This window comes from Lepidochelys olivacea, assembly GCF_965140295.1.
Source record: "Lepidochelys olivacea isolate rLepOli2 genome assembly, chromosome: 5".
Classification (NCBI taxonomy): Eukaryota; Metazoa; Chordata; order Testudines; family Cheloniidae; genus Lepidochelys; species Lepidochelys olivacea.
Window position 1 is genome coordinate 24,158,708 of NC_140415.1, and position 19,553 is coordinate 24,178,260.

The 19,553-nt window shown below is 43.2% G+C and overlaps 1 long non-coding RNA gene across 6 annotated transcripts in view; it reads left to right on the plus strand.

Moving 5' to 3' along the window:
- The window catches only part of LOC311520683, a 450,923-nt gene that overhangs the window by 416,150 nt on the left and 15,220 nt on the right, over window positions 1–19,553 (plus strand). For all 6 annotated transcript variants that reach the window (XR_014711660.1, XR_014711661.1, XR_014711662.1 and 3 more), the window contains one exon: window positions 16,079–16,242. This is a non-coding gene — a long non-coding RNA (uncharacterized lncRNA). The remainder of the gene's footprint in view (window positions 1–16,078; window positions 16,243–19,553) is intronic.

Below are 19,553 nucleotides of genomic sequence, written 5' to 3' on the forward strand. Positions count from 1 at the left end.
TGGGTCGGTCCTGGGGCCAGTTTTGTTCAATATCTTCATTAATGATCTGGATGATGGGATATATTGTACCTTCAGCAAGTTCACGGATGACACTAAGCTGCGGGGAGAGTTAGATATGCTGTAGGGTAGGGATAGGGTCCAGAGTTACCTAGACAAATTGGAGGATTCGGCCAAAAAACATTTGATGAGGTTCAAGAAGGACAAGTGCAAAGTCCTGCACTTAGAACGGAAGAATCCCATGCACTGCTACAGGCTGGGGACTGACTGGCTAAGGAGCAGTTCTGCAGAAAAGGACCTGGGGATTACAGTGGACGAGAAGCTGGATATGAGTCAACCGTGTGCCCTTGTTGCCAACAAGGCTAATGGCATATTGGGCTGCATTAGTAGAAGCATTGCCAGCAGATCGGGGGAAGTGATTATTCCCCTCTATTTGGCACTGGTGAGGCTACATCTGGAGTACTGCATGCAGTTTTGGGCCCTCCACTACAGAAAGGATGAGGACAAATTGGAGAGAGTCCAGCGGAGGGCAACGAAAATGATTAGGGGTCCGGGGCACATGACTTATGTGGAGAGGCTGAGGGAACTGGGCTTATTTAGTCTGCAGAAGAGAAGAGTGAGGGGGGATTTGATAGAAGATTTCAACTACCTGAAGGGGAGGTCCAAAGAGAATGGAACTAGGCTGTTCTCAGTGGTGGCAGATAACAGAACAAGGAGCAATGGGTTCAAGTTGCAGTTGAGGAGGTTTAGGTTGGATATGAGGAAAAACTAATTCACTAGGAGGGTGGTGAAGCACTGGAATAGGTTACCTAGGGAGGTGGTGGAATCTCCATCCTTCAAGGTTTTTAAGGCCTGGCTTGACAAAGCCCTGGGTGGGATGATTTAGTTGATGTTGGTCCTGCTTTGAGCAGGGGGTTGGACTAGATGACCTCCTGAGGTCTCCTCCAACCCTAATCTTCTATGATTCTATAAATACATCAGAAGGATAAACACTAGGGAGGGAGAAGAGTTATTTAAGTTAAGGCCTAATGTTGTCACAAGAACAAATGGATTCAAACAGGCTATCAATAAGTTTAGACTTGAAATTAGATGAAGGTTCCTAACCACCAGAGAAGTGAAGTTCTAGAACAGCCTTCCAAGAGGAGCAGTGGGGGGCAAAAAAACCTAACTTTTTTATAAGACTGAGCATCTAGCAACTAGACCAGCCAGCCAGCTTCCAGCAACTAGATCATGGTGGTCCCTTCTGGCCTTTAAGTCTATGACACCTGCTGCTATTGAAGTAAATGACAAAACTCCCTTTGACTTCAGTTCCAGACTGTCAGTTAGGGGATGTGGCTGGGGAAAGGAGCCATTAACTGGTGCACTTGTTTCTGACTGTTCCAGGCAGCCAGTACAACTTAAAGCAGCATGAAGACTGCTCCAATTTACAGTAGAGCAAATGTTTCTTAAAGCAACCTGTGCATGCCCCCTCCTTTGTTATGTGCCCTCTGCATTTGTAGCTAGGGATCTGGATCCATATCTTTATTTCCATCAGGGAATACCTACAGCATGCCTGGCTCCTTTTCACTGTCTGCTGGGAGCAGCAGTAACCAGTCCTGGAACTAGGGATTCCTCATTAGCCTTTCCTCGATAGGGTAACGGGCCTTTTCTCTCCTTCCCTTTTTACTCAATGGAATTATGGCAGGGATAAGTCTGGCCCAGTATATCTTATTAGAGAATCCTGAAAATATGCTATCGATCATTTGTGGTTGCTGAAGTTTTGAGAATAACGTTATTGTGCAGTAGTATTCCATCAGGACCATATGTCTGAATTATATTTCTTGGTCCTTTTCCAGTTTATATTGTATCCTGCATGAACGTTAAACTCTATCTACCTTACTCAAATGTCACTAGGAAAACATGGAGGAATAGTTTTTCATTTTTATGATGATACTAAAATTGTCAAATTTTGTTTATAGCATTTTCAGTTTCTAGTCATTTATCACCAGCTTCAGGAAAGCTAAGACTTATTAACTGCCTGAAGGAAGACTGTAAATCCTAACAGGGATGAGCCAAAGCATCTTTTTTAATGATTCAAAGTAGGAAAACGTGTACATATAATTATTTTTTCATTTGAAGTTCATTCCTCTTTAGTAGTACCACCTCTTCCAAGTGGAAATAATCACCTAGAGGAATATTACAAAGCATGTCAAGGATTTTTGCGTATGTTGCTACCCTTCCGATGCCTAATATTCATAGGGAAAATTATCACCTGTATTTCTGTAGTCAAGGCATGTCTTCAGCTGCTGCTGTGCCTTTGCCACGTCTTTGCCTTTCATTTCCAAACACATGGAGGTTAAAGAAGGTACTAGTTTTCTCTACAGACTGTAGTCCTGACTTCAGTAGATACTGCAGTGACAATCATTCGATATCTGAGGTATTATAGGTGGGTTGGTAGCACTGCCTATTATTAAGGTTGCCCGAAAACGTCTCATTATAAGACCCAGTATTCAGTTGCCTATAACTTAGCTAAATTTTAACCATTTGGGCTGAAATTTTCCTTGCCTGGTGGCTACTGTAAGCTGAATTATTTTGAAATTTTCAACCAGAATGATTCAGCCATGTCCAAGAGTGAGACTAGGGAAAAATATGTTGTTTTCCCATGTTAAAAAATTCCAGCACCCTTTTCTTTGAACAGCTTTAGTGCCCCCAAGCTTTGGAGCAGGGTCTCCAGGACTACAGAGGTAAAGCCAGACTTTCCCTGTAATGGCTGCTCCCAACTCTTTCAGGCCAGGCACTAGGATGACCCCCCACTGCCGGCAACCAGGCAGTATGGAGGAGGAAGCTGTCTGAATCAAATGCAGAGGGAACAAAAGCTGGACCAGGGAGAGGGAAAGTAGTAGAATGAGACAAGAAGTCTAGTGAGATTGGGACTGGAGGAAAGGAGAGAAGCTGGGACTAGCAGATGGGGTAGGAAGGGGCAGGCTGAAACTGGGCACGCATACTGGGAGTTGGTGACCCTCCCCCTAATTAGAATGAAACAGGCTGGTGCTTCCAGACTGGAGCACTTTCCTCCAAGTGTTCTCGACAATCTTGACGACACCCACTCAGCTGAAGCCACTGTACGGAAGCTCTGACAAGGACAGGGCCCGGCTACCATACACCGTTTGGTTTTGATGGCTTGCAGTTGATGTGGAATGGAATGAGGTGGCCCTGCTTTATCAGTTTCAGTGGGCTCCAGAATGAGATCAAGGATGAACTGGCCTGAATAGAGATCCCTACAAGCTTGGATGCCTTAATTGACTTAGTTATTTGTATTGACAACGGGTGCATGACCGAAAAGAGGAGAAAAAGGGGGTGTTGCAGCTGTCCTACCCACAACCCACACTGTCATCCACAGGCCCCTGAACCCCTGCAGGTCAATCTAGCTTGCTGGCATTCGACCACCCAGGACAGGGAGCAACACTGGCGTAATAACCTAAGTTTTTTTTGCTCTGAGCCAGGTCACGCTCTTGCTGCCTGCCCTTTGAGAACACCAGCCCAGAGAGATCAGGGAAACGACCAATCTCAGGCCTGGTAGAGGGGCCTGGCATGGGTGTGACCAAGGGGTTATAGCCTGGTACAGCCCACCTCCCCGATCTTGACTGGGATGCATCCTGGGCCACATGGGTCCTCACCACACTTTCAAGTATGATACAATTACGCATTCCGGACGAGAGCCTTCGAATACCTGTGCTATGGGCCCTTAATGATTTCAGTGCTGCTGATAACTTTATTGATATCAACATGGTTCAGACCTGCAAATCCCTGCACAGCCAAAACCTACCCCAGACCTTTTGGACAGGATAGGTGGGCCCTTCGTGTCCTCAGGTCCAGTGGTAGAAGAGACGAACCCCTGGAAATCACCATCTCAAGACACTGAGAGACACTGCCGTTTGGTTCAATCCGTTATGTGCATTTCCTCCTGATTCTCAGTGTCTCACGGCTAGTTCTCCACAACCCCCATATCTTTTGGTAGGAACAAAAAATCAGCTTCCCCTCCAAATTCTGCTGGCATGTCTGCTTGTGCAAGGCTGACAATGGTTCTTCAGATCTAGGAAGATCCTTCCACTATAAGGCAATGTCAACGTCAAGGGTACTCTGGGCTCTCATGGTGGGTCAGATGGGGCTGCCCTCAGGATTGTCCCCCTACTTCCCTGTCAAATACCAAGAGTACATGGCCATTTTTGAGAAAAAGAGTGAGACATCCTACCCCACATCGGGGCTACAACTGCCCTATAGACTTGCAACCTGGTGCAATAGCCTCTTATGGTTGAGTCTATGCGATGGCTGAACCAGAGTTAGCTGCTCTGCATAGTACCCCAGTCTACAATGCTTCTTAGGCTTTACCATTTTCTATCAGTGTTTTATTTCAGTTTTTCAGGGCAAATAGTGCCCATGACCACACTCCTCTGCAAAAATGCAGGGTTCATTTGGTCCCACAAAGCCCAAAATATGCTTGAATGACTCAAGCTCACCTTCACCACTGCCCCCATCTTGGTATACCTGGACCCAATGCTGGCCTTTATTGTGGAAACTGATGCGTCCAACATGGCAATAGGAGCAGTGGTGTCTCAGCGATATGGTGTGGAATCATTATAACACCCATGTGTCTACTACTCCGGAAACTCACCCACACAGAACAGAATTTTGAGAAATTGGATAAGGAACTCCTGGCAACCAAAGCCGCTTACGAAGAATGGTGTCATTACCCTGAAGCAGCCCGGTATCGGGTACAGGTCTGTACAGACCTTGAATATCTACACAAGGCCAAAGTACTGAACCAGAGGCAAGTCAGGTGGGCAGTGTTCTTCTCTCTCTTTGACTATACCATGGCTTACGGGCTAGAGGCCCGGAATGAGAAGACAAACTCACTATCTAGAAAGGTGGAATATTACTTAGGCCAAGAAATGCCTAGCAGGGAGCTGTCCTGCATCCTCAAGCCCTGTAACTTTCTTAACAATGCCATCCCCTAAGATCTAATCATTTTCAGCCTCAGGAGTTGGACTAGATGACCTCCTGAGGTCCCTTCCAACACTGATATTCTATGATTCTCCAGACTAAACAAACCCAGTTTTTTCAATCTTTCCTCAGAGGTCACGTTTTCCAGATCTTTAATCATTTTTGTTGCTCTTCTCTGGACTTTCTCCAATTTGTCCATATTGTAGCGAGGCAGTGTGGCTCCCCGCCGCCCTGGAGAGGGTCGAGCCCCTCCAGACACCAGAGTGGGCGGAGCCAGGAAGCTCTGAGCCCGCCCCTCAGAGGGACAGATGGCAACCCGGAAGTAGAAGGGCGCGACCTGGAAGTATAAAGGAGGACCCTCAGCGCTTACTAGAGGACCAGCCGCTGGGGAGGCTGGGTGCAGCCAGCCTGGCCCGCGACTGGAAAAACCCCGCAGCCCCAGGTCCACACCAAGACTGGCCTGACCTGTACCAACTATCCAGGGGAGTTGCTGGACCTGCCCTGTGCCAGCTACCCAGAGAAGGTACCAGGCCGGCCGCTTGTCCACTGCCCCAAGGAACCCATGGTGCTGGACCCCCCGGAGAACACCGCCGGGATCCAGGTACCAGAAGGAGGGGAGTTAGGAAGTAGCCCGGGGACAGCCGACTCTAGTCTGGCTGTAACTCTGCCAGAGCCCATGTCAGTTGTTGCAGTCAAGATCCCCACTGACCTAGCAGTGGGCCATTTGCCGCTGCTAGGGCCCCGGGCTGGGATGCAGTGGAGTGGGAGGGCCTGCGTCCCCCCCGCCTCCCAACTCATGGGTGCCAGTCTCCCCCTCTTCCAGGTCCTTGGAGGCCTGGGCTATTTCACACACGGTGTGTTGCTCAGCCCCTGCCTGAGGGTCTGAGCTATTAACTGTTTGTTGCCCCGCCCTGAGCCAGGGCCTGGGCCTGCCTAATCTTGAACTGTTTGCTCAGCCCCTGGGCCTGGGCCTGTTACCACTGGACCATTTGCTCAGCCCCTTCCTGAGGGCCTGAGCTACTGACTATTTGGTGCCCTGCTCTGACTCAGGGCCCGGGTCTATGGTGCTCATTCCAGTTATCACAAGGGCTGCCGAGGGAGACTCCGGTGGCCGGACAAATTCCTCAAAGTCAACAGTGTGTAGCGAGCCAGTGTGGCTCCCTGCCGCCCCAGAGAGGGTCGAGCCCCAGCCTCGCCCCTTTACACACATCTTTACTGAAATGTGGCACCTAGAACTAGACACAATACTTCAGTTGAGGCCTAATCAGCACGGAGTAGAGTGGAAGAATTACTTCTCATATCTTCCTTAACAACACTCCCGCTAATACATCCCAGAATGTTTGCTTTTTTTGCAACAGTATTACACTGTTGACTCATATTTAGCTTGTGATGCACTATGACCCTCAGATCCCTTTCTGCAATACACCTTCCTAGGCAGTCATTCCCCATATCTGTATGTTTACAACTGATTGCTCCTTCCTAAATGGAGTACTTGTCATTTATCATTATTGAATTTCATCTTATTTATTTCAGACCATTTCTCCAGTTTGTCTAGATCATTTTGAATTTTAATCCCATCCTCCAAAGCACTTGCAACCCCTCCCATCTTGGTATCATCCACAAATGTTATAGGTGTACTCTCTCTGCCATTATCTAAATCACTGATGAAGATATTGAACAGAACCGGACCCAGAACTGATCCCTGTGGGACCCTACTCAGTATGCCCTTCCAGCTTGACTGTGAACCACTGATAACTACGGCATTTTCTGGGAACAGTTTTCACCCAGTTATGCACCCACCTGATAATAGCTCCATCTAAGTTGTATTTCTCTAGTTCGTTTATGAGAAGGTCATGCTAGACATTACCAAAAGCCTTACTAAAGTAAAGATATACCACATCTACTGCTTCCCCCAGCCACAAAGCTTGTTACCCTGTCAAAGAAAGCCATTAGGTTGGATTGACCTGACTTGTTCTTGATAAATCCATATTTATCACCTTCTTATCTTCTAGGTGTTTGCAAATTGATTGATTTATTATTTGCATCATTATCTTTCCGGGTACTGAGGTTAAGCTGTGGTATGTAATTCCCCTGGTTGTCCTTTTTTATATATATAGATTGGCACTATATTCCCTTTTCCAGCCCTCTGGAATCTCTCCTGTCTTCCATGATTTTTTAAAGATAGTTGCTAGTGGCGCAGATATTGACTCAGTCAGCAACTTGAGTATTCTAGGATGTATTTCATCTTTTAATAATAAAAGAAGAGAGATTAAACCTCATGCTTCAGCGCTTATAACTAATTTCTGACTGTTAGAGATCAGGATGAAACCTAATGTGGGGAGCAGGCTATGCAATATCTGTCTACTGTAGTGTTCTTATGCCTTCTTCTGAAGCATCTGGTGCTGGCCGCTATTAGAGACAGGATTCCAAGGAGCTGGACTCCGATCTGATCCAGTATGCCAATTCTCATGTTCCAGCAACCTCTTCCCCATGGGGCATTCCATATGCTCCACAGGAAAAAAAAAAAATCCTCGCCAGCAGGAACTACTACCTACTTTTTAATATGCAGCCTGGAAAACAACAGGCTGGCTCTTGCCAACTTGAAAATGTGACCTCGTTTGTTAACATGGCCTTATTAAAAGAACCAGCTGAGTTTCAGTTATAAAGATCAATTTTAAAGGTAATTAGAGGCTGATAAAAGCCAACTGTACCGTACAAATGTGATTCACCATTCATTCTAAACAACCTAACAGAAAATGTGGCATGTGAGTCCTGTGCTTTCATAATGCAGTAAGGTAAAGATTTTACAGACTATTGAATCAGTGCCAAAGAGCCAGTTAGACAGTGTGGACAAACATTTTGGAATTGTTCAATGCTTTTAAGCTTCATAGAAAGACAAGGACATTGACTGACCATAACCCAGCTCACAAGCAGAAATGGGATGATAAAGATTCAAGGGTAATGGAGTTTTGTATTACTCAGGTATTCACAAAACAAAAAGTGCACTTACTATGTAACCCAGTTGCTGATATAATGCAGATATAATTTCAGTACCAAATATAAACAAAGGTCAGTGCTCTTTTTGTTTATTATGAATTTAAGTGAAACAGCGCTCTCCTGTGAAAGTGGTTTTACACTTGCAGTGAAAATAGTTAACATGGGCTGCAAAACTGGGATCCCAGTTATGAACCCATCCCAAACTTTGGTTGTTTGGATCTGGGATTGTGTTTGATTCATTGTGAAGATAAGGGCTGTTTGCAAAATTCAACTTTCAATCACACCAAAGTTCAGGTGGGTTGGGATCCTGGATGTTGGTTTCATCTCTTGAAAATATTTAATTGTATTTAATACCATTGCCATTGAAAAGAAATGTAGTGTCTGCTACCATGTGTAACTTATCAATTTGACTATAAGGACCAGGTAGAATGTTTCCCAAAGAGAGCAATACAAGCAAATTCTACTGTATATATCGGGGTGAAAACAGTGTTTGCCTGCTTTGGATACTGAAACATTGAAAAATATGGAGATATCCCTTCTAAAATCTAGAAACTTGACAAATGCTCTACATTGGAAACTCTTTGGGAAAGGGGCTGTTTTTTAATTATACGTGTGTAAAATGTGGATTGCTAACTGGGGCCTCTAGGAGCAATAATACAGAATAATAATAATAATTAATGACCATCTGACCCTTAGGACAAAATCCTGCCTTAGTTAACACGGCTAAGGGAAGCAAGGAGTTGTCAGCTATGTCTTTTAATCTAAGAGTCCTGCCACCCTGCAAGTGAACTGTACAGGCAAGTGCACTGTGTAATGGGATACGCATTGTTGTGCTAGCCTGCTGGAGAACCGGAGATGCATCAAGCCAGAAAACTGCCGCCCTGGAAACAAGATTGCCAACTAACACAAATCTGCATAGCTCCATTGACTTCATTTGAGTTGTGCTGATTTACCCCTCCTGAGGATCTGGCCCATGCAATGCAGGGTCTATCATCCCCTACTATCATTCTCAAGCACGAGAGCAAAATCCCATATGGAGTGGGAGGAACAGCAGCTTCCTACCCTCTTCGGCCACCAGCACAACATACAGCATGGCACAAGATCCAGCCTTTAACATAAACAAGACTAGCAATCATTCATATTATTATTGAACAGGATACATGTGGTTACACCATAGCCTGCATCAGAGAATAACACACATAAATTAACAGTAGAATGTCACAGACACATTGTTTTTGAGTTAATATATTACTAAACATTTTTCCTATTTTACAAAAAGTACTCCCATGCTTCTTTCTTATTTATTTTCCAAGTATTTGCTGCCATCAGAGAAATATTTAGAAAACAAGCTTATTTTAATTACCTAAAAATGTAACAGTATGCAATACCATTTTCCCCATGGTATCTCCTCCCAGCATACTTCTCTTTTGCATGACAGTCAGTGGAGTCAAAGCCAAACTGTAAAAGATCCAGCAGCAAGAGCTAGCTTGTTTGGAAGCACAGACAACCGTGCTGGCTGTATTGTTGTCTCTGAGATTATCTCATAAGGAGCCAGCTAGTGATCAGTATTTTCACTCTTTAAATGGCCAAAGTTTTATGCACTGTGGATCAAATTTAGAAACAAAGGAGCTCGTTTTCTATTATCAGTGCTGAATTGGGTTAGGAGGAGGGATCACCTCTGGAGTCATGTGGCCATATTTCATGTTATCGATTGTGGACGAGAAGCTGGATCTGAGTCAGTGTCCCCTTGTTGCCAAGAAGGCTAACGGCATTTTGGGCTGTATAAGTAGGGACATTGCCAGCAGATCAAGGGACGTGATCATTCCCCTCTATTTGACATTGGTGAGGCCTCATCTGGAGTACTGTGTCCAGTTGTGGGCCCCACACTATAAGAAGGATGTGGAAAAATTGGAAAGCATCCAGCGGAGGGCAACAAAAATGATTAGGGGGCTGGAACACATGACTTATGAGGAGGGGCTGAGGGAACTGGGATTATTTAGTCTGCAGAAGAGAAGAATGAGGGGGGATTTGATAGCTGCTTTCAACTACCTGAAAGGGGGTTCCAAAGAGGATGGATCTAGACTGTTCTCAGTGGTACCAGATGACAGAACAAGGAGTAATTGTCTCAAGTTGCAGTGGGGGAGGTTTAGGTTGGATGTTAGGAAAAACTAATTCACTAGGAGTGTGGTGAAGCACTGGAATGGGTTCACTAGGGAGGTGGTGGAATCTTCCTTAGAGGTTTTCAAAGTCGGGCATTCTATGCATTTGACTGCATCACAAAACTGCTCTATACTTTGGCATAAGTAGCTATTTCCCTGAAGGAGACCCCGTGTCATGACCCACATGTTTTAAACCTAGGGCTGCCGGCTTTACAGACATAGCTATACACCAACCTTCCATCTGGTAGCTTACTGATGCTTGCTTACCTGGGACTCATGAACCCCAACCTTGTTTTGGATGCCACTTCTGCAGTCCTATTGGTGGAGTCCTGGAGCAGCTGATTGGCCTTGACTTAAGCCAGCAGCAGGAAAAGAAAGCTACCTGAACAACTAGGTTCTGCTCTGTTCTGGACTGTGTGCCTTGTGCTTCCTGCTCCCCTGGCTTGATTTCCTGGCATCTGATTTGTAGTTCTGACCACCAGTTTGTCTCCTGAGTCTGACCCCTTGATATCCTGACTCTGGTTCCTGACTTGTGATTTTGATCTCCAGTTTGTGTCCTGTTTCTGACCTCCTGGTGTTCTGAGCCAGCTGACTCCTGTCTTGTGACTGTGGGCTCTGGCTATGACTACTAGCTCTGGCCACTCATGACCTGACTGTGATGCCCAGTATTGAAATATAAACCTCTACTTTGCCTGTCCCACTATTAAAATCATTATAAACAGATGACCTGATAATGTCAGATACACATGTACTTATGGTGTCCTAGCTGGATCAACATTCAATGGCCCTGTCTAGGATTGCCAAGAGTCCCTTGTTACAGGGGATGTCCTTTTATTTTTTTTTAATCTCTGTACAACAAGATTGGGAGTTGCTAAGTGCTGTGAAAAGCAGCAAGAAATACTGCTAGCAAGTGTAGGTGAGTGCCACTTATTGATGATGATAATATTGAGAGGAGGGGTGGGGCAGGAGTGCTAGGAAAGCAGTCCTTTACTTCTTGAAATACAAGGTTTGCAACCCTATCTATAACAGGGTGGCTTGCCCCATGAGCTGGAGAACCTGGAGCTAAGCCAATGCTGATTACAGGATAGGCCTCACCTGAGAAGAATTGGGTGATACCTGTATGGAAAAAGCCAGGTTTAAATACTGAGAGGGCCCAGCTAGGGAAAGGCTGGAGGGAAGAGACTGAAGGGAGCTAGATAGATCCTACTGGCCCCTGAATGAGCAGGGAGGCCTGGGAGAGACCCTGAATAACTGGGGGAGAGAGTGGCGAAAGAAGAGTCCGAGAGGGTGGAAGTTCTTTTTCTGTCAAAGACAGTTTTTTTAATTTTTAGTCTGGACAATGACAGGTTTCAGAGTAGCAGTCAGTGTTAGTCTGTATCCGCAAAAAGAACAGGAGTACTTGTGGCACCTTGGAGACTAACAAATTTATTTGAGCATAAGCTTTCATGGGCTACAGCCCACTTCATCGGATGCATAGAATGGAACATAGATAGATAGATATACAGAGAACATAAAAAGGTGGAAGTAGCCATACCAACTGTAAGAGGCTAATTAATTAAGATGAGCTATTATCAGCAGGAGGGGAAAAAAACAACTTTGTAGTGATAATCAAGATAGCCCGTTTAGACAGTTGACAAGAAGGTGTGAGGATACTTAATATGGGGAAATAGATTCAATATGCGTAATGACCCAGCCACTCCCAGTCTCTATTCAAACCCAAGTTAATGGTATCTAATTTGCATATTAATTCAAGCTCAGCAGTTTCTCCTTGGAGTCTGTTTTTGAAGCTTTTCTGTTGCAAAATTGCCACATTTAAGTCTGTTACTGAGTGATCAGAGAGGTTGAAGTGTTCTACCTTTTTTTTAATGTTGTGATTCCCGATGTCAGATTTGTGTCCATTTATTCTTTTGCATAGAGACTGTCCGGTTTGGCCAATGTACATGGCAGAGGGGCATTGCTGGCATATGATGGCATATATAACATTGGTAGATGTGCAGGTGAACAAGCCCCCAGTGGTGGTTCCAGAAGGGGTGGGCTGAAAGACTGAAACCTGGCTGGGGGGAGGAGGGGTCAAGTTACCTGACACAAAGAAAACCACAGTGGTGAGTGGACTCTGTTACAGGCCTCAAAGTAGGTACCTGTACTCAGAAGAAGTAAAGTTATAGGTACCCCTCTACACTGTGCAGTAGAAGTAACAGCAGAGGGCACTGTTCTCACCACTGCCAATCTTCTCTCCTTTTAGATTCCAAGGCCAAAAAGGACATTGTGATCATGTAGTCTGACCTGTATAACACAGGGCCCAGAACTTCCCCAGAATAATTTCAAGAGCATAGCTCTTTACCAAAACCCTTGGTAAATTGTTCCAATGGTTAATTACTCTCACCATTAAAAAGCTATGACTTATTTGCAGTCTGAATTTGTCTAGCTTAAACCTCCAGCCATTGGCTTATGTTACATCATTCTGTACTAGAGTGAAGAGCCCCTTATTAAATATTTGTTCCCCATGTGGATAACTATGGACAATAATCAAATCATCCCTTAACTTTCTCTTTGTTAAGCTAAATAGATAGACTGAAGGAGCTCAATCACTATAAGGCATATGTTCTAATCCTTGAATCATTCTTGTGGCTCTTCTCTGAACCCTCTCCAGCTTATCAACATCCTTTTTGAATTGTGAGCTCCAGAACTGGACACAGTATTCCTGCAGCTGTTGCACCATTGCCAAATATAGAGGCAAAATAACCTCTTCTACACAAGAGTTCCCTGTTTATGCGTCCCAGGAATGCATTAGGCCTTTGGGCCACAGTGTTGCACTGGGAGCTCAAGTTCAGTTGATTATCCACCATGACCCCCAAATCTCCTTCTGTGTTACTGCGTTCCAAGATAGAGTCCCCCACCTGTAAGTATGGCCTACATTCTTTGTTCTTTCAGTGGGGAGACACTATTTTTCTTCCTCCATCACTGTTTATGGACATTGGGGAACTCACAGGAGGCACTCAAGCATTGGACTGGGTCTGTAAAGGTGATGTGTAAAGGATTTTTTTTAGAAGTTAGGATTGTGTGTGTCGTCCCCCCCCTTTTTTTTTTCTTTTCTCCTTTATGATATATAAAGAGGATCTGAAAGGGTTTGGTGTGTGGGGGTTTTTTGGGGTGGGGGGGGAGGGAGTTCGTTGTTACGCTATCAGGAATGTCAATTCTATTTCCTGTTGTTGATAGAGGCCTTCTTAGGGCTCGGCAGGGAAAAGGTATTGAGTCTTAGGCAACCTTTTGCCAAGAGCGTAATTAGCCAATAAAGCTGAATAGATATTAACAAATTAAAAACAAAGGGTTTTTAAATATTCTGACTAAACATCTTATTTCAGTTACTCAGCTTTCACTTTTTTTGGCTCTTGTGATGTCAACATTTTGCTAGTTCTCTGGTCATTAGACTCTTCCCAAAGTAAAAGAGAGAACTATCTTTAAAACAACTCCTTAAAGGCTGCCATTGTACTTCATAAAGAAGCAAAAAAAAAAAAGTGCAAGTCCATTTTTTCCCTTTACACTGAAACATACCAAATTAATTGCTAACTAAATACAACACATGATTTATTTTAGATATAAATCCAGGTACAGAAATGGATATCCTTTCATGTACTTGAATTGAAACGAAATAGCGTACGGTGTAGGAAGACAGGTTTTACTCCAAAACAGCAAGTGCTTACTCAAATAATTCAATTAAATACAATTGTGTGCTTTAGGAGTTCTGCCATTTGCAATTTAATAAAGTGCTAATTTAATAGAAACCATATGTTCCCTTTCCAGGGCACTTCTCTCGAATCTAACTCGCAATTTAACTTATTACCTAAGCAAGCCACTAACTCAGCATTCAAGTCTATAGTTTAGCCTCAGAGTTTTCTCATGGAAAATGTTCATTATAAGCTTGTACATCATAAAGACAATGGAAAATGTTAATTTGCTGAGTTTGACTAAATTCTGTAAAAATGCCCATAGTCTAAAGGATTTTGTAGATGACCTTCATCACTAACTCACATTAGATCTACATAAAACTAACTCTTTATTTTTAGGGAGAGTTAGAGTCCCAGCTCACTCTAGTGTCCAGAGTCTGTACTGCAAATCAATGATTTTCAGAAATTTTAGTGAGATGACTTTTAGTGTAGGGCTCTTCAGGCCACTGTTGAGCCTCCTTTGGTTCAGAAGTGGAGCCTAGCTGCTTGTGCAAGGGTCATAACATAGGAGGAGCATAATGAACAAAATCAGAGAAATTGGGAATGAAAAAAACCTATTAGGCCTGCCGGCTGGCTCTTTTTGGGGTACTTTTTAGTATTCTGTCTAGTTTTGAAAGCCCTTAGCAATGGGGCTTCTGCCACTTCTCTTGGGAGAAAAGACCAGAGTCTAATATACATACCTGCCACTCTGAAAAGTTTTCTTCTTCCACCTGAATCTGATTTTTATTAATTCCATCCCATTACTTCTAGTTATACCCATGTGTACAACTCTAAAATAACTCCCCTCCCTTCCTGATGTTCACATCTCTGGTGTAATTTAAAGCTATCATATCCTTAGCTAAACTACACCTATTTAGGTCTTGTGATCTAGCCTCATAAACTAATCCCTTTATTTACTATGCTGCTCCCTGTATTCAATTATCTCTCCCCAGTTGTGCCTTCTCTGCCCCCTTAGTCTCCTCACTGGAAGGTCTTCCATGCCTTTTACTCTCTCATCTCAAAGGGGTTTGTTCACCCTGTGCTCTAACTCCCTCATTTCTGAGTGAAGCAGCTGCTACGTCTCTCCCTTACTCTGACACCCTCCCCTTGCCCAATGTTTCCTCCTCTCTCAGTAGCTGTTGCCACATTGTTGAGAGCTGTTGGACTGTAGGTCCCTTTTGCCTTCGCTCTCTATGTGTCAACATTTTTCAGCTGAGCCAGGTGTTCATTAAGCTGCCCCCCACCTTGTGGATGGGGGTTCCATTCACAATGCAGAGGAAGGGCCTACTGAGCTGCTGCTCACTCATAGTAATGCAAGTGTTGCTGGCAGAAGCCTACGGGGTTTCCTCACAGTCAGAAGTCTGTTGTGGGGACTATAATATATTATTTTATATAGTGTTTCATCATTAACGGCATCTGAAAAAGACAGTCAGAGGTTTTACTTTTATTTGAAGAGTAATTTAAACAAAAAAAAATACACATGATACTGCCCAAGTTCAGTCACTACTTGATATATTGATTTAAATTTCAGTTGTTTTCTCAGAAGTGAATGCATGGCGTTAGCTTGTTTAGAAAAGAGGGAAAAGTCTTTTATTTCTCAGCAGGAGCTATTTTTAGATTCTGCCCAAGTTACCGACATTATATCTGCAGATCAGGCCTGCTCTTTATTCTTCATCAGGTTACCACCTTGCCTATCTCAGTGGGTGGGGGTAGAGGGGAGGGAGATTAATTAAATACATTTTGTGCAGCACTTCGAAAATAAAAATTGCAATAAGTTCTAATTTATTAACTTGAGATTAACTCAGCAGGGTCTAACACAGGGAGTGTCCAATCAATTCTTGCTTACCTTATCTACATCACATCTGCGTTACAATGAACAAGTCTAAGACCAAAACAAAAAAAAGTTCTCTAGCAACTGAAAAAAAGGGTTTCCACTTTAATGTACACAATAATACCCCTACGCCATACTAAAGAATTCAGTGCCCACAAAACACAAGCTCATCAAAACCTTTTGTTTTCTTCCTACAGCTTGGAGACAAATATCAAATAGCTAAGAGCTGGAAGAGCATTCTGGGTATTGGCATGCAAATGAACATACCAAGCATCCCACTTTGCTTAAGAATTCCCATGTCTGAAAAAAGTAGACATTTATCAAACAACTTGTCCTCAGGCAGCCTTAACAGATGTACAATTTGTATAGAATATTTTTAACATTTTATTTCTTTGTGTTTTTTGTTGCAGTTCCTCAATTCAGGTCACTAGAAAAACAAAGTTAAAAAGAAATAGTTGCTGCATTTGCCATGGAAAGAAACAGTTGCTCTATTTACTATGGAATCTCTAGAGCGTATGCTAATGGAAACCTGTGCAGAACTAATAACCCCTTCTAAAAATACAGGGATTGATAGGTAATGAACTCCTGTACATTTTGTTACTGTAAGGATAAACAGATGTTTTCCAATAAACAAATTTTCTTCCAATTCTGTTTTTTAATTTTTTAACTTGAAGCATTTTGGCAAACATGTTATAATTGTTTTTCTTGGAACAAAAAATATATTGAAAGTAAAATATTGCCTGCCACCACATTTTTAGGTGGAAGGAAGTGGGGGTAAGATGTTATAGCTGGTATGTCTTGCAAGAGGGCTGTGGTCTTCTGCTGGTGGATTTGTCACCAGCTCTGATGTAGGTGAGACAGTCTGGATTTTCTTGTGACTGTGCCACATCCCAAAGATATGTTTGCCTTGTTTTCCTCCCTCTGGATCAAGTGTGTCATACTGGAACAGAGAGGCCAACATTTGATGTGACCCAGTCAGCTAATCCCACATACAGAAGACAATTGTCTGATTATATCAAGGGATCTTCACAATGGCTTCTGAACAATATTCTTGAGTGAGATTTCAAGCACTAGCCTTACCAAATGGGAGGAGACAGGTCTTTAGGAGGTGTGACCTCCTTTACAAAGAGAGGAGAGAGAGGCTTTAAGACTCCTAATTATTTATCATTTCTATAGCGCCAAAAAGTCAAACAGCAAGTTTATATATGGAGAATGCAAAAAAGTAATCCCTGATTTTTGTGCGTGGGTGGGGGGGAGCTGGCTATAATATAGTGCAAAACCTATAATGCCAAGTTAATCAGAGGTTGGTGTGATCAGTGTAGTTTGAAGGCTTCCCAGAATAGGTATGTTTGTAGGAACTTCGTGAGGCAGGAGTCTTGTCCTGTAGTAATGAAAAACTATTCAAGACATATGTAAAGTTGTAATGAGAGAGAAGTTACAAAGACATGAGAGGGGGAATGATTAGAGAGAGGCTTAGGTGGGGCTAAGGACAAGAGAAGGGGTATAGGAGTAGATAGTATGATATGTAGGTAGGCACAAGTGCTCTGAAGGTTAAGATGTTTTAAACTAGTTTTAGAAGAATGGAAGCCAATGCAGAGATTCAACAAGGGGCAAGACATACCATAGAATAACGGGAGAAGATGTTGATCTTAGCAGCATTCTGGATGGCTTAGATCCTGAGGGGACCAGGACTCCAAAGAGCAGGAAGATGCAAAAGTCAAGTCAGGAGATAACAAGAGTTTGGGCTAAAATATTGGCAGGTAGCATAGAAGAGAGGGAGACGTACTGGACTGAGGACAAGAGACACTGGGTGAAAAAATAAATTTGATTTCACATAGTAAAAGTGAGGTGGGAATGAATAAACTTACCGTGAGAGAGAGCATTGAGGGAGAGAAAGGGGCTGAGGATTGAGCTCTCAGGAAAACCAACAGATGGATGGAGCAGGAACCAAAGGAAACCAAGACAGAAGTCTGGAGAGCAATGAATGAGAAGGGAGTGGTCAGCAGTGGCCCAGGCACCACAGTGACCTAAAAAGATGAGGACAGAGAAGAGGCCATTAGATTTGACCAGAAGGAGGCCATTTGATATTTTAATAAAACCACTTTTTGTAGAGTGTGGTGAGCAAAAGATCAAAAAGCCAAAAGCAACAGAGGATCGTAGAGCTGGAAGGCAGGACCTAGCAGACACAGGAACAGAATACTTTCTTGAACAGTTTAAAAGCCTCAGGGGAGAGGGGTGGCCTCATTTACACATCAAAGATGGGGAGGCCTTAGGGGGTGTGGTGTTATTTACACTTGCATCCGATGAAGTAAGCTGCAGCTCACGGAAGCTCATGCTCAAATAAATTGGTTCGTCTCTAAGGTGCCACAAGTCCTCCTTTTCTTTTTGCGAATACAGACTAACACGGCTGTTACTCTGAAACATATCAAAGAAATAAAGGCCTTTAGCAGGGAAGGTCTTAGTTGCATGCTGCTTACTCTGAACTTTCTAAGAGCACACTTGACTTTTTATTCTTTCCTTTAGTTATAAATTTCATTTCTGCTGACAGCAGGAGTAAATGCTTTTATGGCAAATAAAATTTATTGCTTTAAAAGGTTATCAGTCTTCCTGTATGTGCGCTTACAGACCTAGGTCAAAAGGAGAGAAAAATTCTTGGTGTGTTTTTGTTTGTTTTTTGTTTTTTAAATTTCTGGTGCCAAAGCAGACAGAATAAAGTATGTACTACTGTAGCAAGCTAAAGGGGAGTTAAGGCTTTCTGAGAGAATAAGCATCTTGTTTACTTCCTATTCCTTTATACAGTTATTGCTATTAAACTTTTCTATCCTTTTTCAGGGAAAGGGGCATCAGGATAACGGTGGTTTTTTTTGGGGGGGGGAGGTGAGGTTGCAAGTCAAGCAGTTTTATAGCTCAGTTTTAAAATTAAATCTCGAGAGAGAGAGAGAGTTCAATTGTCTTTGTTTTGAAAGACCGGCAGGAGCTAGTCCACATGCACACAAAAAAGCATCCCAGCATTTCCCACAGGGGGCAGACTTCACCGTTGCTTCTTACCTTCATCCTCCTGTCATTATTGGGAGAAGAACAAAGTACTGAACTGAGCAAGAAATCCAAAAGCAAACGTGAGTCCAGCATGGGGCTACTCATTCTTTTTCCAATTAGGCTACACCTAGTATAACTCCAGCAGTTCCGACAGAAACAAATAGGAAAGCACTGAAATATTCCCAAGCACCATGCATGCACTGTCAATTATTCTATATTACTTTTTAAGTGAACATAAGTATTCTGGGTACCTTGCAAAAACAATTAAACCTCTTTCTTCAAAAAGCATATATTTGACATTAAAGAACTTCCTTTGTATTCAGAACATAAGGAATTACAGCACCAATGTACATGAAGCAGCTTAATTAAGTGGTCTGCTGAGCAGACCAGAAGGCAGAAACTTCCAAGTTTTAATCCCAGTTTGCCACTGCCTCACTAGATGGTCTTGAACAAGTCTTTTAATTTCTCTATGCCTCAGTCTCCCCTTCAGTACAAATGGGAATAGTATTTTCTTAGCTCCCTAAGTGGAGGGTGATATAATGACTGATTTGCAAAGGTTTGTTAAGATGCTTTGCAGATAGTAAATTCTCTGTAAACAACAAGTATTATCAAACAGTGCCAGCTTGTGTAGCCTTCTGGAGTGTGGAGAAGCCATCCTGCAGTGAGAGAATGAAGACTTTGAACCTGGGACTCCTCTGAGCCTGTACTATTTGCATGATAGGCAGGAAGGAGGACTGTAGCAAGAATAAATACATCCAGAAAGCAAAGCATTTTTTTTCCAAAATAGACTACAGCCTTTCTGAGGTCATCTATGGTGAGCTATGGAAGTAGAATTAGAAAAGTAAACTA